Source organism: Mixophyes fleayi, chromosome 3 (assembly GCF_038048845.1).
Source record: "Mixophyes fleayi isolate aMixFle1 chromosome 3, aMixFle1.hap1, whole genome shotgun sequence".
In the NCBI taxonomy this organism is placed as follows: Eukaryota; Metazoa; Chordata; class Amphibia; order Anura; family Limnodynastidae; genus Mixophyes; species Mixophyes fleayi.
The window spans coordinates 320,750,103-320,767,775 of NC_134404.1; the positions used below are offsets into that span (position 1 = coordinate 320,750,103).

Sequence of the window (17,673 nt, forward strand, 5' to 3'; positions counted from 1 at the left end):
TGTGCACTGCAACGATAGTTGCAGAGAGAGAGCTGTGAGTGACAGGGAGGGATCATGTGATCCCTCCACACATGCGCTGTACAGCTCTGCTCTCCGGAGCAGAGCTGACAGCATTAGATTTCCTCATGTACGCCAGCTACAGCTGGCGTACATTAACATGACAAGTTCCCGAAAAAAATGTTTTTTCGGGACTTGTTAGATTGCGGCCAGGAGCAGTCACCATTCTGTTGAATGGTGACTGCTCCCAAAAATGAAGAGGAGTGCAAAGCAGCAGATATCCATGATATCTGCTGCGATGCCCCCTTAATAAATTTGCGGAGGACACTGTGGGACCTTAATTATCCGTTAAAAGCACTATCGTGCTTTATTAAATATGCCCCTATGTTATGTAATGTTTTGCCAAGTTATCCTGTAAACTGGGCTTCTGTGACATGATGTTTGACAAAAAAAAGAATATATGTATGATTGTCGTAGGCTGTCTGAGCTAAAGACAACACTCTAGTCCAGTGTTGGCTAACCTGTGGCACTCCAGGTGTTGTGTAACTACAAGTCCCAGCATGCTCTGCCAATATATATCAGCTTATTGCTGGAAGGGTATGCTGGGACTTGTAGTTTTACAACACCTGGAGTGTCACAGGTTAGCCAACACTGCGTCTAGTCTCTATGTACGAATGTTTTTGGTGCAGAGGGGTGACATATGTAATATTTAGGTATTATAGGTATTATGTATAACGCAGCTCTGATCAAAGATGGAGCAGACTCACCTCCACCACCTCAGAGGTGAGGAGAGGAAGCAGCCGTCCGAGGCTAATATTGGTGAAAGAGTGAAATGTGCTGGTCTTTCCTCCATATCTGCCTTGATTCATAAACCATACCATGCATGTTGCATGATGTGATTATACCACATTTGCAAAACAGAGATCAATGACCGTTTCATTAACAGTAGACTTACAGTCTGCTGGGGAGACCCCGGTCCAGATTCTGACATACAATATATTCTCCAAAGCAAATGTTTACAAAAAAGATTTATTAAATATATTTAAACAAAACAAGTGATACCTCTTCTTTGAGCATCAAAACTCAATTGAGTAACTCAATGGCACTGAAGGTGGCAAGACCATCATTGTGTTCAGGGCCGGATTAAGGGAATGGAGGCCCCTGGACTAAGGGCGCCTCCATTCCCCCGTAAAGCCCCCATTGTGAGCCGCCCGCCACCACCGTCCCCCGTGAGGGCCCCCCCCCCAAGCGCTTACCTGTCAGTCCAGTCCTCCGTCCCCGACGCGCTGTAAGCTCCTTACTGAGGAGATCTCGCGAGAGTTCACTCGCGAGATTTCCTCAGTAAGCAGAGTACTGAGCGCTGGGGACGGAGGACTGGACTGACTGTGCTCAGCAGCATTGATCGGGCTGGGGGCGCCCCCGGACCGATCAATAATGCTGCTGCGGACTTTGAAGGGCCCCCTGGATGCCCGAGGCCCCTGGGCTATAGCCCAGTTAGACCTCGGGTTAATCTGGCCCTGATTGTGTTCTGTAGACAACACACTAAGACATTTTCTATCAAGTCAAATCTGGAATAACTGGTTTGGTGTAAGAAAGGTGCAGTTATTAACGATGTCTTAATGATTCATGCAGTTTCAAAATAAGTACACGCCAACAAAAGTGCATTGTGGGATTTGTGTATTTCAGTCATCTCAGCATTACATCTTCATAAAAGAATTTAAATTTCTTGGTTTCCATTTCACTACTTTATGATGATAGCTTTGCATGATTAGTACATGTAAAAGGTATACAAAGTGATAGACCGCGCTATTAACAGTTGCTGCTATTACCTCTTAAAAAGAACCACAAACGTTCTCGTACAGATGAAAATCTATTTACGAATTTAAGAGCAACCAGCGATACGGTTTGTTTTCACATATCCCTATATATATATATATATATATATATATATATATATATATATATATATATATATATATATATATATATTGAATATTATAGATATTCTAACAGACCAATAATAGTGCTAACTCTCAATTGATTAGTACAGTTGATTAATACAGTGCAACTTGTAATATTGTTAGAAACAATAGATCTGAACCCTGCACAGCTTCCCTACTTTATATTCAGATCGATGTTTAGGACATTAGTTTTGGGTAAATGAAGCAGTTTAATGAGAGATGGACTAGAGGTCCACATAAATACACCCCAGTTTGTGGGAGAAGTCAGCACCGGGTGACTATGTAAGAAGACTTAAAAATTGTCCCCCTTCAAAATTTTACTATGGGTCTGTCAGTGTCTAGTTACTCTCCTTTAGTCTTGTGTGGCTTCTGCATGTAGCCAGAAAAGAACATCGGACAACACAGCAGATCTAGGCATGTGTGAGCGTCAGGCAAGAATCTGGCCAACAGTGTAAATGTTGTGGACTGGGAAGAGAATGGACAGAGGAGTGGCACTATATAGACAGTGATGTTACTGCTGTGGACTAAGCAAAGATGGGACAGAGAAGTTATACAATACTGGTCTTTGGTGTTACATCTGTGGACCAGGCAGAGCTCAGTCTGATGTGGACGTGATACAGGCAGCTATGTTACTTCTGTGGACCATGCAGAGGTCAGTCTGATATGGACGTGATACGGGCAGCTATGTTACTGCTGTGGACCAGGCAGAGGTCAGTCTGATGTGACATGATACAGGCAGCTATGTTACTGCTGTGGACCAGGCAGAGGCTGGCGAGAGACATGGCATCCAATAGCGGGCAGTGGTCTTACTCTTGTGGAGTAAGCGCACGATGGACAAGGATGACACTTTTTACAGGGCAATAGAACGGGAGCATTGTAATACAAATGTATGTTTGCCATACTAAATAGGGCTTATTTTTGTAGTACAATACACAAAGTATCCAAAGTTATCCATGAATACAGCTCAATCCCCAAGCAAGTGAGCGTCAGGACTCGTTCACAGACATGCGCTGGGAAAATGCTTACGGCACCTTTTAGTGAGGCTTTTTAAACACACTTTCCATGTGCTTTTAACAGTACAAATCTTTTGAGATATAAGTTGTGACACAATCTAAAATGTTAAATCCAGCGTTACAAATGTACGGAATGGTTGGAACAAGCCCATAAGAAACCATTCATCCTATATTTAATGCGCTTTTCTGGTGTTAATGGCTAGAAAGCACATTGGCAGAGCATTGGTTTTAGATGTTAACAATTTATACATCAGTAATTTTCCTTTAACATCAAAGTTAACAACACTGACAAAAGCTAGGAAATACAGACTATTCAAAAAACTAGATTTTGGCTTTGAGGTGTTGAGAACAAGACAGACACATACAAAATAATTTACATACACAAAATAAGACATCTGTCAGAGAAGAGATTACTCTTGTCCTACAAGGAGAGATAGGGGCTAGACAGAATTAAACTAATAATATTTTGGTAGAAGCCATATAGTAAAAAAAAATGTCACCATTAAATATATCAGTTGACTTAATAAGGAAAAAATAAAATAAATTAAAAAAGCACACACGCTTCCATATAATCACATTGCCACCAAACGTATTACAAATATATGTAATTATAAACATAAAACTCCTTTGCTAAGATATTTAAAGACTGTATATCTTTACCTACAAATATGAAATTACCATTTGTGTACATCAATAAAAACAGACAAATAAGACCTGTGTGACAAAACCACATTTCAATCGTGTTAGAATCACTGATTAAATTACTGTGCCTACAATTAAAAAGTAGAATATATAAAATGATATATATTTCTATATTATTTTTATAGGGAGCCTGTTTTGGGTATTACAAGTTTTGATAGATTAAGTATAGGTCAGCTACTATTAGATGCAGGTTACACTCAGGCCCGGCGCTCCCATTAGGCAACCTTAGGCAGTTGCCTAGGGCGCCGGGACCTGCAGGGTGCCGCTGACTAGATTTTCTAATCTAGTCAGCGGTTCAGCGGCACGAGAGAGATGCACAGCAGCGGCGGCGGGGCGGCCGCCGCTGTTTTTTAATGTCCGCATGATCACTGACGTCAGTCAGTGATCATGTGATAGTCTGTCCGGCGCCTCTGAGGTATCACACTGTCTGTCACTGACAGACAGTGTGAATAAAGTTATTCCCCCCTCCTCTCCCCTCTCAGCATGCATCGCGAGGAGCAGCTAGAGGAAGATAAGGTAAGTGAAATCTATTTTTTTTTTAATTTAGTGTGTTCGGGGGGCGCGGGCGGGGGCGGCTTGCCTAGGGCGCCGAGAACCCTTGCACCGCCCCTGGTTACACTTCATCTATCTGTGCCAACAGACTCAATAGATCTGAGACAGACGTTCCTTGCAGAAGTCTGGGCTTGCACACTGGCTTCCACATTGAGTTCTACAAAGGGAACGCTGTATACAACAACCAGAACGAACTAGAACTGTTGTTGACCAATTCATTGGAACCCACAGCTATCACTGTCTGAGACAGTTTCCGGGTATGGGGCTGGGTATGGACTATTTACCTGCGATATACACCTTGGACTATTGAGAAGTAGACACCCACCTCTTCAGACAAGCTTATAATATTCCTCAACCACCCTCCTAACCTCACTACACTACCCTATTACCACCCGTTATACAACTACCCCTTGACCAACATTGTTGTGTGACAGGATCATATAGCTTATGAGTCACTTTTACCTTTGCAGTCTGGCTGGGCCGACTGCAAATGTAGACTTAACCTCATGTGTCAAACTCCCATTGTCCCATATATTGTAAGCTTGCAAGCAGGGCCTTCTCACCTCTTTGTCTGTTTTACCCAGTTTGTTCATTAGTTTACTATGTTTGTCCCCAATTGTAAAGCGCTACGGAATATGTTGGCGCTATATAAATAAATGATGATGATGCTTACAGAGTTTTACACACTTATTATGAATCACAATAAAAAAAAATGACAATAATTTTAAAGTTTATCAACTGCAGATGACATGCATAGTCCAACATTATATTAAAAGATAGTGTCATAATCCGAAACGTTTATCTATAAAGTGTGAAAGCAAAGACGCAAAGTTTAGGCAAACTTTCTTGTGGACAACTTTCTCCAAAAGTTAGAAGTCAACAATTTTTCAGTGAAAAATGTGCAATTGTGCGTAAGTGTGGACTGTGTACATTAACAGGTCTGGCTATGCCAAATAATGGGCTTGGATATTCATTCAAGAATATTGCACATTCGGGTTAAGGTACAACCAGACCTGTGGCCCCACACTTTGTACCAGACTTGCATACCCCACACAGAATGCCAGCCGTGTCCCCCCATTATGTTCTGTTAAAGCTCTCAGGGACATATTCATCAATGGAGATCCATCCTATACTAAAGCCTTGGTTATGCCATCACCAGAGTTTTTAGTTATTGTGGATGTCCATCTGTAGCTTCAGTGACAGAGCCTCACTATAGAACTGGAGAATTAGAGCTCTAAAGCCCGAAAACTGGTTAGAATGGTTCTGCTTCCTTGCAATGCAGGCGTGGGGAGGAGGGTTGGACCATAGAACGTTCCATTTGGCAGGGTTTATATCTTAGTCATCATGACATCTGACATTGTATAAACCGAACTTCCCACTGCAGTATTGTTACTAACTATGTTGGAGAATTGTCTCCCATCGCACAACAAAAACAGCTAAAAGCAAATCTTAAATGAAAAAGCATAGTGCAGTAGATCAGTAGATCGTTGTTGTTGCAATATCAATTGCTATGACTTTGATGAGAGACCAATAATAGCACCATCTTTCCTTTTTTAATAAATGGTTTCTGAAAAGGGAATGAAGGAATAGATATACAGCAGAGAAGGCACAGTTATATATAAAACATTTCCAGGCACTTGAAAGGACACGTAGTCCGCAGCCTAGGGTGGCAGAAATACATAGACAGCAGACTGCCCCTGGTTACATAATTATTTGAATTAATTATAGAGCACATTTATTTATTTATTACATGTTCTAGATGGGATGCAGTGATGATTAGAACCATGAAGTTCTGCATCAAGGATAACAATATTCCAATACAGAATTGAATAGAATACCATTCCATACGCCCAAGTAGTCAAGATTTTGTCAGAATAATTTCCATTGGTCAAAATCATCATCATCATTTATTTATATAGCACCACTAATTTCGCAGCGCTGCTCAGAGAACTCACTCATATCAATCCCTACCCCAATAGAGCTTACAGGCTAAATTCCCTAACACACATACATCATACTTGCCAACTCTCCCGCATTGTCCGGGAGACTCCCGCATTTTGCGAGAGTCTCCCGGACGAGTGTGGCAATCTCCCTGATAGGAAGGGGGAAAAATTTAGTTTAAACGCCGCGATTCACCCGGAATCGCGGCGTTTAGCCCCGCCCCCACTGTAAAATGACGCGATTTACGTCATTCCGTCACGGGGCGGGGCCAAAATGACGCGATTTCGCAGCCCCGCCCCCTGCACGCCCACGTCCCAGCCGGCATCTCCCGGAAGAAAAAAAAAAAATGTTGGCAAGTATGACATACATACACACTAGGGTCAATTTGATAGCAGCCAATTAACCTACTAGTATGTTTTTGGATCCTGGGAGGAAACTCATGCAAACTCCACACAGATAAGGCCATGGTCGGGAAATCGAACTCATGACCCCAGTGCTGTGAGGCAGAAGTGCTAACCACTTAGCCACCGTGCGCAGGCTAGAGAATTCATATGTTGTCTGCCAGATTGGGGTGTGGCTCGTGTTCTGATTTTTCGTTTGGAAATGTTGGGCATATCTGATTGCATTTCATAGTTCAATACTACACAAGCAATTATATACATTAATGTGTAGTAGCAAATATACTTATTATTCCTTATGATTGTTTTCAAGTGTAACTATCTAAGAACTGTATTCATTTTAGCTCCAGAAGTAATTGCTTCCGGAAACAATTACAGATGCAGTTCCTGGTATCACTGCAGTAAGTGCGGAAATCAAAATGGCTGCCAACATCTGGTGGATGCCAATTAATGTTCCCCATGGGACATGACAGGAAGTGGCAGTAAGAGAGAGAAAAAACTAATTCAGGACAACAAAGGAAGTGATCCTGCTGTGATTTAATGTAGACATTGTCAATATATACTTAATTTGATCATTAAAATTATACCTCACTTGACTAGTTTTAACCCTTTCTGTAATTAAGTCACTTGGAATGATAAATTGTCATTGTATTATTTTCACAATGTATTACTTTTCAGCATATAATGTTCATGGGCTATTAAAAGGATAATTACACCCATTTTGTTTTATTTTTTTTAAATCAGTATTCGATGTAATTAAGTACAACACGTTGATATTCAGAAAAGGTAAATCTCTGTGATCATTCAGCGGGTCCCCCCTGAAGGCTCCAATGGCCAATAGAGATTCTCCCTCTGGTGGACTCATTTCAAAGGAATAGTCAAAAACAACCTCTTAATCTGCCACAAACTTCCCAGTTTACCAGGAATAGGTTTTTGACAACTCTAATTTGCTGTAAAGTTGACCTGAGAAGGAGGGAGGATTTCCAGGACTGTTCCCACACAGCATGTGGCATTTATATTCACATTTGTTATCTGTATATGTTCTAGTATGGGCTAACCCGTACCGCCTTAGTTAGCTTCATACATTCACATAGGGCAGGCTAAAAAAAAAAAAAAAAATCATCAAATTCAGTTATTTGTGGGCGGAGTTTGTACAGAAGGGGAACGGGGTTTGTTTTTTCACAATTTTTTCATTTGAAATGTTGGGTGGTATGCATTTGTCCATTAAAATCATTGTCACAACACTGATAAATCAACTGGAGAAAAAAAAATAATTATATATATATATATATTATATATAAATTTTTATTTTATTTTTTTTAAAATGATTACAAAACCAAAGTATTTGCCTTGTTACGCGTTAGGCTGTACCTGCGCGATTGGACCTTAAATTGTCACAGTATTATCGTAATTACACTGCACAGCAAAGTGAATTTAGCATTGATGTCCCGCTTCTATCTATAGATTATAAATTCGGCGAAACAGGAGTTTACAAATACAGTACAGAATGGCATTCTGCGGAAAAAAACAGAACCCAGAGATTTGTATCGCTGGAAATTCATAACTCTGTAAAAAAAACAAAAAACTGTTACGCCACTAAACTGAATTTGCACAAAATTTTGTTGACACTTTGCTCATATCTATGTCATATAAAAGAGGAAGACTCCAATAGCACAGCACTTCTATTACCCTTCACAGTCTTCTAAACCAATTATTAATGAGCTATCTCCATATATTTTATCAAGAACTCTCTATAACAATATTTATTTAAAAGTATATTTGTAATAATTATTTCTTTAAACTACTTTCCTCCCTCTGCCAAATCGGTGGCCATGGTAGAGGAAAGAGCTGTGATCGTGGTTCTCCAAGTATCCCACGTCATGTGACCAGACGCTGGCTATGCCCCAACAGTCTCTCATTGGTCAATTAGCAGCATATCACTTGGCATTACTACTACTGATGGCATGATGATGATGTCACTGGGCACTGCTATAACTAACTAATACTGGGTACGGCTTATACTGTCTAGTGAATCACAAGCAAAGAATAAAGTTACATCTCCCAACATTTAGAAAAAAAGAAATTGGGACAAAATAAGCCCCGCCCCCATTCCAACAAAATTACGATAACTACAGAATTTAAGATAAAACCCCACCCACTTTTGGCTAACCCCCATCTATTTTGTAGCCCACCAATAGGGACGCCCCACCAGAATGTGATCAGTTGGGAGACATGGTAAAGGTCAGATGCTTAGGCTCACAGTACCAGTAACCCAAGAGAAGACCTAGAACTAATTGCCCTCGCTATATTAATAGTATATTTTTGCTGTTTTTCTTATTTTGCAAGCACAATTTAAATATGAAATGCAAGTAGATCTCTGCTGTGGGTAATAACACATTTTCCTGGACATCAATTTTCATAAAATGTCTTTTTTTATGAAACCCTTAAAGAGCTACGGACATAAAAATCACTACTGGATACAATATGCAAAGCAGAATGTAGACATTTTGCTGAAACCAATTTTTGCAATTTCAATGCTAATTCTATTATCTATGAAAGGTAGGATCTGCTAAATATCAGGCTAAATCCAGGCTAAATCCTTTGGCCTGGATTGCTAAATGGGCTGTTTGTGAAAATAAATAGAGTCAGCTACAGACAGTTATATAGCGGAGATCACAATTGTGATCTTTTCAGATCCTCAAGATCTTCTCCTATGCGTGTGCTAAAAACACCCAACACCCTCTATTTGCACCACTCTACGTATCAATTGTAGGTAGAAATGCTTCACTTTCTTAGGAGACAATCGTTTTGAGAGATTAAAGGGGCAGCAGAACAGACCTTGAGGAACCTCTCGTAGCTGTGGGTTTGTAAAAAATAAATAAATTGCTATCTCCCACAAAAAATGTGTCTATCCAAAGATACAGAATAAAAAACAGACAATATATTAACATTTGCTTTTCCTGCACACAACAAATAAAGAAAGATCTAAATTGTAAAGTATGTAAAAATGTCTGCACTACAAGAACTGGGAAAAATGTGCCCACTTTTATGTTGCTTTTTTAGAGGATTATATTTATTAAAACCCATCTAAAAAAAATTAAATAAAGTGTCCTCAGTTTCACCCAAGCTGGCAAGTCTTCCAAGAAGTTGAAAGGCAGTTGTTAAAATTCACCCATTGTCTGCATACTGTGGAAGCTGCCATTTTGGAAATGCCACCTACGAATACACAAGTGACATCACAGCATTTTTGAATATTGGTTTAGGCCATATGACGACTGTGTGTGGGCGAGGCCGCCGACAGTCCCGATTCACATCTGAAAGAGGTGGAGTATCATAATTAAGAGACAGTAGTTACAACTTCGTGGTCTAGCTGGGTTGGGTCTGGTCTGGTATGAGTGGGAATGCCCTAAAATGCCCTGATTTTGTATGTAGATGTGTAGGGAATAAGTGTACTTTAATTGCTTTTATAAAGATACCGTTAAGAGCTCTCAATACTGGGGTGATTTAGAGTTGGATATAAAAAATGCTGTTTTGCTTCGCTGTGCGCCTGCAAGTCTGAGTTTTTTTGTCTGAAATTTGACTACAACGCATCTTAAGTTGTGTGCAACCTTAAATACTCTGCACACCTGCAAGATGGGTGCAACCACATACATGCATACTGTGCAATATGTACGCACCCATCTTGCGTAGATGCAGAATTTACGCTTTGTACGGAACGTATTTAACATTTATGCAACCCAAAATACTGACATATCTCAAAAAGGACCACAAGCACCCTGACCCGCCTCTCCCAGCACAAGTTCAGATACATACAACCTAAGTCAGTGTTGGCTAACCTGTGACACTCCAGGTGTGGTGAAACCACAAGTCCCAACATACCCTTCCAGCAATAAACTGCTATATATTTGCAAAGCATGCTGGGACTTGTAGTTTCACAACACCTGGAGTGTCACAGGTTAGCCAACACTGCCCTAAGCTGTGCGCAGTGCGACAAATTGTGTGAGCAGATGCACTCCTGGCCAACTCTAAAATCAGGCCCATAGGAAGAACAGGATGCTCCCACCTGATCACCACAGCAAGTCATTTTATTTTCAAACTTTCTGGACGTCATAGCTTCATTTTCAAGACACCCCGTGAAAGAGGGAGGTTCTGACGTCCAGAAACACAGGAAATAAAATTGTTGCATATAATTGGCGTCCCGATCCAATGCTTTATATATTGGATTGGTTTGAATGGATGGTTATCGGTCATGTTTCCAAGAAGGTTAGTGTTATTATGTCTGGAGACCTCAAGGGCTCGTCCAGACTAATCATTTCTCTCTCTGCATCCACATTATTTGCTTTACGTGTCTAAAAGGGAATTCTAGGTTGAAACATTAGTAAAGTTCACAAAAAAAAACGGACTGCAGTTTCCATTAATTTCTTATGAATAGCTAGGACATGTTTATTATTACAGATATAAAGCCCAGTAGGTAAACAACATTTACCATTTTTTAAATAATGAAGGTTTGTGTCTTTACTCTCAGCATTTAGTCGTACCCGTGATCAGATTGAGAAATGCGAGTTCACTGCAGCACTCGGTGAATGATCACAATGGAGCACTAGTCCGCCTTGAAATGATGTTAATTTAAAACGTTTCAATAAATGAGCAACTGTGATCCAAGTTTTACATCCCTGACTTGTTTTCTTGGTTCCATGTCATACAGATGCCAGAAAGTCTGACCACTAATTCAACTATCACAATATAATAGATTCCTATTGTACTTCAATACCTCGAGTAATTGATCTACAAATGGGGAGAGGTCAGTCTGATGGGTTTTTTTCACAGGAAAATGATATATACAGGAATTGGTACGTAGGGAAAACTAAAATGGGGAACCAACATAGTAATGAAAGACTCGCAACATTGGATTTACATTTAAGTAAATATTATATTTACTGGGTGAATTTGCTGGTGAATTAAACCCTTCCTGTTTCTACACGTTATCTGTTGCATTTCTGTATTCTGCAGACTTGTGTGCTGAACATTACATTTCCATTATAAAAGTACACCTGCTTTTTCTGCTATGGATGGCAATTACTTTAATATTTTAATCAGTGAGGTGCGTCTGACTGGGTCAAAGCACCTAATTGTGCTAATCCATCATCATCATCACCATTTATTTATATAGTGCCAATGATTCCGCAGCGCTCTACAGAGAACTCATTCACATCAGTCCCTGCCCCATTGGAGCTTACAGTCTAAATTCCCTAATATACACTCACAGACAGACAGACAGAGGTCAATTTTGATAGCAGCCAATTAACCTACTAGTATGTTTTTGGAGTGTGGGAGGAAACCCACGCAAACACATTGACAACATACAAACTCCACACAGATAAGGCCATGGTTGGGGATTGAACTCCTGACCCCGCGCTGTGAGGCAGAAGTGCTAACCACTAGGCCACCGTGCTGCCCATAATCCTCTCTTGCAAGACCAGGGTTCCTTTCATCAGGGAAAGAACCACCTGCAGCCAATAAAACCATTGAATGTAAACAGCAGCACAGATTATTTCAGGAAATTAGTGATCTGACCACAGTGTGATCGCCTAAGGGATGAAATTGCTGTATGTGATAGGGGCAATGTCATGTTGTTAATAGGAAGAGCAGAGTCCTCCAACAGCACAGAGTAGTGATGTGAGGCTGCGGGCCAGGGAATACATATAACTGTGGTATGGTTATATCAAGGCTCCATTTGGGTCTGCCACTTTGGTCATACAGGAGTTTAAAAGCCTATCAGTGTTAGTAACCTGTGACTCTATTCAGCTATAACATGTCGGATCTCAGTTTTGGTTGGTTTACCTTCAAGAGTATGGTATTAAGCTAATCAGTAGTGTTATGCAATATCATGCCTATACATACATGTACACATATTATAGATGTGTATTTATTGCAACCTATATTTTTATATTCATCTATGTCCAGCTTTTGATGCACGATGCAACTGTCCCGAGAATGGATTTTCTGTTTGTCAAACGCAGCATCCACAATGACCCACAAGGACATCACACTCCGGAGCATACGCGACTGTCCTAATTACACAGATTACCAGCGACTCTAACGGGGAAAGTGTAATCATAGGCTTTGGCCCATCAATATTTTATCTTGTGTCAACAAATCTAAAGGTCTTTGAATGCACAAGTCAACATCCACCTCTGATAAATTCCAGAGGAATTTCATCATTTCACCTCAACAAGGAAAAACGATGATAAAAGCCGAAATTCTGTTTGCTCTCCCTCTCAGGGAAAGAATGACATTACACTAGTTCATCTCACCTTCACTGACCATTACAGTGTCTTCTCATTTGTATATGATGCAGCTGGAACAAACTAAATAAAAAAAGTTTTCAACAAAACCGCTAACCTGACACCTAGGTCATTTTTTGATGTTAGTGAGGAAGAGGATTATTGTTAAAGGATCAACTTTAGCCCTTTTTTCCCAGAATGTCATCTCAGGCTCACGCTGTAACTCAGCTATAAGATAAAGTGTATGATCACCAATCAAAAACCTCCGTTCCTCTGTGACATACTTCAATAAAAAGTGTTATTTTAACGGATATGAGATAATTCTGCCAAGTACTTTGTTCATTTATTTAATTAGTGTCTAAAATATCTTCTGCTTGATGAATCAGATTCATATATTAATGCTGTAAATGAAGCGATTTGCTTATCCCAGGGAAATAAATCTTCTTGATATTCTGGTCCAGTAGTTCTTTAGTATCACTGTGCAGTAGCGGATGGCATGGCTTTATCAGAGGGGAGCCAGGATCTTATAACGTTATCTATAACTGTTGTTCCAACTCTAGCAGGTTATAGTCTATGGACATGAATGTAACATGCTGCAGATATAAACTAAGAAGGGTCACATTGTCCTTGTCTAGCACAAAATCATGAGTCTCTCTTTTCTGATTTCAGCATAATTTGTATAAGTTAAATATTTAAAAAACAAAACTACAAATCGTATGGACTGTTCTGTACTGCGGGCCTGTGTCTTATAATAAGGAAGATAAAATGCAAAGGGGAAGCAAGATCAAATATAGGACCCACGATTCACGTTGGAACATAAGTATGTTCTCCAGCCGTATCTCATGTGACACAGCTCTAACGCAGGCCCAGAAATGGCGCTTATGCCGATGAACGCAATTCATGTCTCAACACATATGACACTGACGACTTCCTACGGCTTGAAGGGTAGAACGAAGGAGGGAAGGAAGGGATGGATGAACGTAGGCAATGTACAGTCAGGGTACACCGAGGGCATTCCAACACAGATGTGACAGATTCAAGTCCTGGGTCTCTCATAAGTACTGTTATTTAGCCGTGTCATTTGTACCACGTACAGTACCGGTGTAAGTGCCGACTGATAGTAAAGACTGGCACGACATAGTCTTTATAGTAAAAACTACTCATATACCATACTTGCCCACTTCTTCTAGTTGGCGTCCGGGAGATGCCGGCGGGATGTGGGCATGCCGTAGTGACACAAACGCGGGGTGAGGCCATTTGCCGCAATTCCCGGAGAATCGCTGCATTTTGGGCCCGATTATGCCCACTTCACTAGGAAGTGGGCAGAAGCGGGAGACTTTCATACACTCCACCGAGTCCGGGAGACCCACCCAGAATCCGGGAGTCTCTCGGACATTCTGGGAGAGTTGGCAAGAATGTCATATACGTGTCACAGGCTAACACAGAAAAACTGTATGTAAGTAATACAGACTATAAAAATGCATTGCATGTAGAGTAAGCATTAAGAACATCTTTCATTTATGTATTTAATGGGAAAAAAAGTTAAATTTTTTTATTTTTCAACAACCCATATTTTTATTAATGATTAAACTGTTTTAGAGCCGTTCGTTGATTTTCTAATAGAATATTTTTTGTATGTGTTCTGAAGTGACCGTATATGACACATATGCATTGTGCGTATACAACACTCTGTTTTGTGTACCTATACACAGAGAGTAACATTTAAGCAGCGCGTACTTACACCCAGATTCAAACGGAGACGTATCTAGAGATCCGCTTGGATGTGACCACGGTCGGACCGCTCCAGTTTTGTGCTCCTTTATTAAACGCAAGATGCTTGCAGGTTACAGCGGAACATGAATCAGGTCCGTAACGTTTGCAGTAAATACCTTCAGCACCGCACCCAATCAAAGTCAAAAGTAAGTGTCATAAGCGCTGAGATTGAAAACCACCTTTCACCAGCGGCAGCAAAAGGAGCCATTATCAAACTCTACAGACATCAGGATCCCAGCGTTATGCTGGATGGAAGTGAATATGAAGGATAATTCCACCCAAAAGGAAACGTAATTTGCTGCTGGGGAAGGGGCAATTAAAGTTATTTACAACAATACAACATAAAAACACCCCCCTCCACACACGTACACAATAAAGTGCATTTTTATTATAGGATTGAGTCAACATAAATTGTAAGGAATCATAGCAGAATATACAGGCCAGTCAAGTGAGAGCAGAATATGCCCGATTAAGCAATAAGGATGGCTTAAGAGAAGCCTGTCAGTTAATGATCTTTACATAATGTACAAGCATAGGAAGACGGGGTCTCTTACACAGTAGCTTAGATTCTAAAGCAAAGCTACTTAACAGACAGCTACGATACGGCAGTTTCCAGACGCATTCTTTACAATGTATCTGTCATTTATTTATCTTAAAAGACATTCCTAGTACATAAAACATAACCGTTGCTGGACTAATGATACCAGCAAGCTCAGAATTGACTGAGGTATTACAAAAGGCACACAGGACACGATTTTATAAAGGTTATAAAGACAAACAGATCATTTAGATTGGCAGTGTGGGATGACGATAAAATCTCCTCTATGTGAATAAATAAAAAGAGAAACTTTATTTAAAGAGCACATAATGTAAAATACAAATGAGTGAATATAAAATAAAAAAAAAAAAAGACTACAAAAGAACATAAAAAAATATATATATGTAAAAGTTTAGTGAGCTGAAGATATCGTATATGAAAAAATACTCAAATCAAGGGGGGAGAGAGGGGGTTATAATGATAACAGGAACCAAGGGCTTGCAATCAAAATATCTACAGTGAACCCAGACTAACATTTTGGAGCAAGGAGGATATGGCTTATATAAATAGAGGTATAGGATGTGTGCTCCAATGCAGCAGGGACTGATGTGAACGATTACATATTCCTTGTACAGGGCTGTGTCACATGGTGGCACTATTTAAATAAACGATAATAAATAATATATGTCGTCTAGAAAAGGCTAGCACCCACTACAAAAATATTGTGACGCACTGTAGAGTCTTATTTAGTGGCTGCATAACATTAATAGTCAAATATTAGGTCTAGCTATTTGGAAAACAAATGTTCATGCAGATTTGTGGGTACAATGAATGGGTCTCTTGTAGAAAAACTCTTTGTTGCAAATGTTTTTGCAGTAGACACAATATCCTCTTGTTGATCATCTATGGTGAAGAAGTATAAAGATTATTATTACTTTGTAATAAATAGGATGTAATGTGCAGTTCTTGAAACAATATAGACAATATGGCCACTGATCGGCATTGTTCTACAGGTGTCTATAGTTTTACATAAAGGCATAACAAACCTTATTTATAAATACACAATTAAACCACAAACATTTCTACATTTATGTCCCTGTTCAGGAAATTAGAATAAATCACAAAGTTTATTTACTAAAAGTTTCCAAATATTTAACTAATAACTCACAGCAACATATCATTGTCATTTGCTTTCCTACACTTAATTCATATAAATTCTAATTACTGATTGCTATGGGTTAGTGCACATTTCTTAGTAAATAACCTCCAATATAATGAAGTATATGAAAAAATGGGCAAGGATTATTATTATTATTTAATAAATGTTGAATAGGGAGAATAATGACTGTTCCAGTGTGTTCTGTGGATAAATAATTGTTATCCATTGAGCATGCCGGATCGGTGAGCTACAGGGACAGAAATGACAGCACAATACATTCAGAACGCACAGAGATATTGGTGCACTTTAATTCAACATGAAGAACAAAGATATCAACCAAACCGTCTGAACAAATCTCATTATTTTGAAAGTTTTACTATATTTTGAGTTTGCAATTATTGATCAGGTGTATTTAAAGTTCCCAAAACATTTTGACAACCTAGTTCAGTGAACATCACATGAGATTCAAAATGCACCAAAGCCCATGTACAAAGTACCAGCTGTGTGACCTGCTTAGGTGCTCAGAAACAAAATTATGGAAATTATTTTAAAAATGTTGGCAAATTGATCTCTGCCTTTACATATTTACATACATTATATTATATATATATATATATATATATATATATATATATATATATATATATATATATATATATATATATATATATATATATATATATATATCACACATACACACATATACACACACACACACGTATACATACATATATGCATATACATAAATACACACACACATTAGATAGATACAATAAACATCTATGCGCTGTGTTTCAACATGTACCATGGGCGTGCAGGATGCAATTAATTGCAGCTTTTCACACTGACACTGTATCACAGCACACAAATCCCAACATTCCGAGAACATCCATCAGACACCTGAAGACTGACTTGTACTACAGACATGTTATTTTCATACCCTGGAGTGTTCGTGGAGGATTCCATCTGGCGTTATGTATCTCGCCATCTGCCCCTGCACACCACATGTAATCAGTGACAGTACTAATGATAATAAGAGTCACACAGCGGAGTGACTCATTTCAATAGGCAGGATGTATGCATGGGCTTACTTAGCCATTGCAACTGCATAGAACAGTTTGTCTTTCTAAACTGAAATCATTGTTGGGGAGAGGGACAGTACTCTATTGGGAAGTCTTGCAGTAGCTACATATTGGAGGCTTGGGACTCCTGATGCATTTTGAATGACATGAGTAATAGTAATTGGAGACTAGAAGGTTAACTTATGCTGTGGGTTTGAAAAAAATGGAGATGTTGCCTATAACAACCAATTAGATGCTAGCTGTCATTTTGTAAAATGTTCTAAATAAATGATA

At 39.5% G+C, this 17,673-nt stretch overlaps 1 protein-coding gene across 1 annotated transcript in view; it reads right to left on the bottom strand.

Moving 5' to 3' along the window:
- PRKCE (protein kinase C epsilon) overlaps positions 1 to 17,673 on the bottom strand; it is a 278,286-nt gene that overhangs the window by 241,416 nt on the left and 19,197 nt on the right. The gene's annotated exons all lie outside the window — the stretch shown is intronic.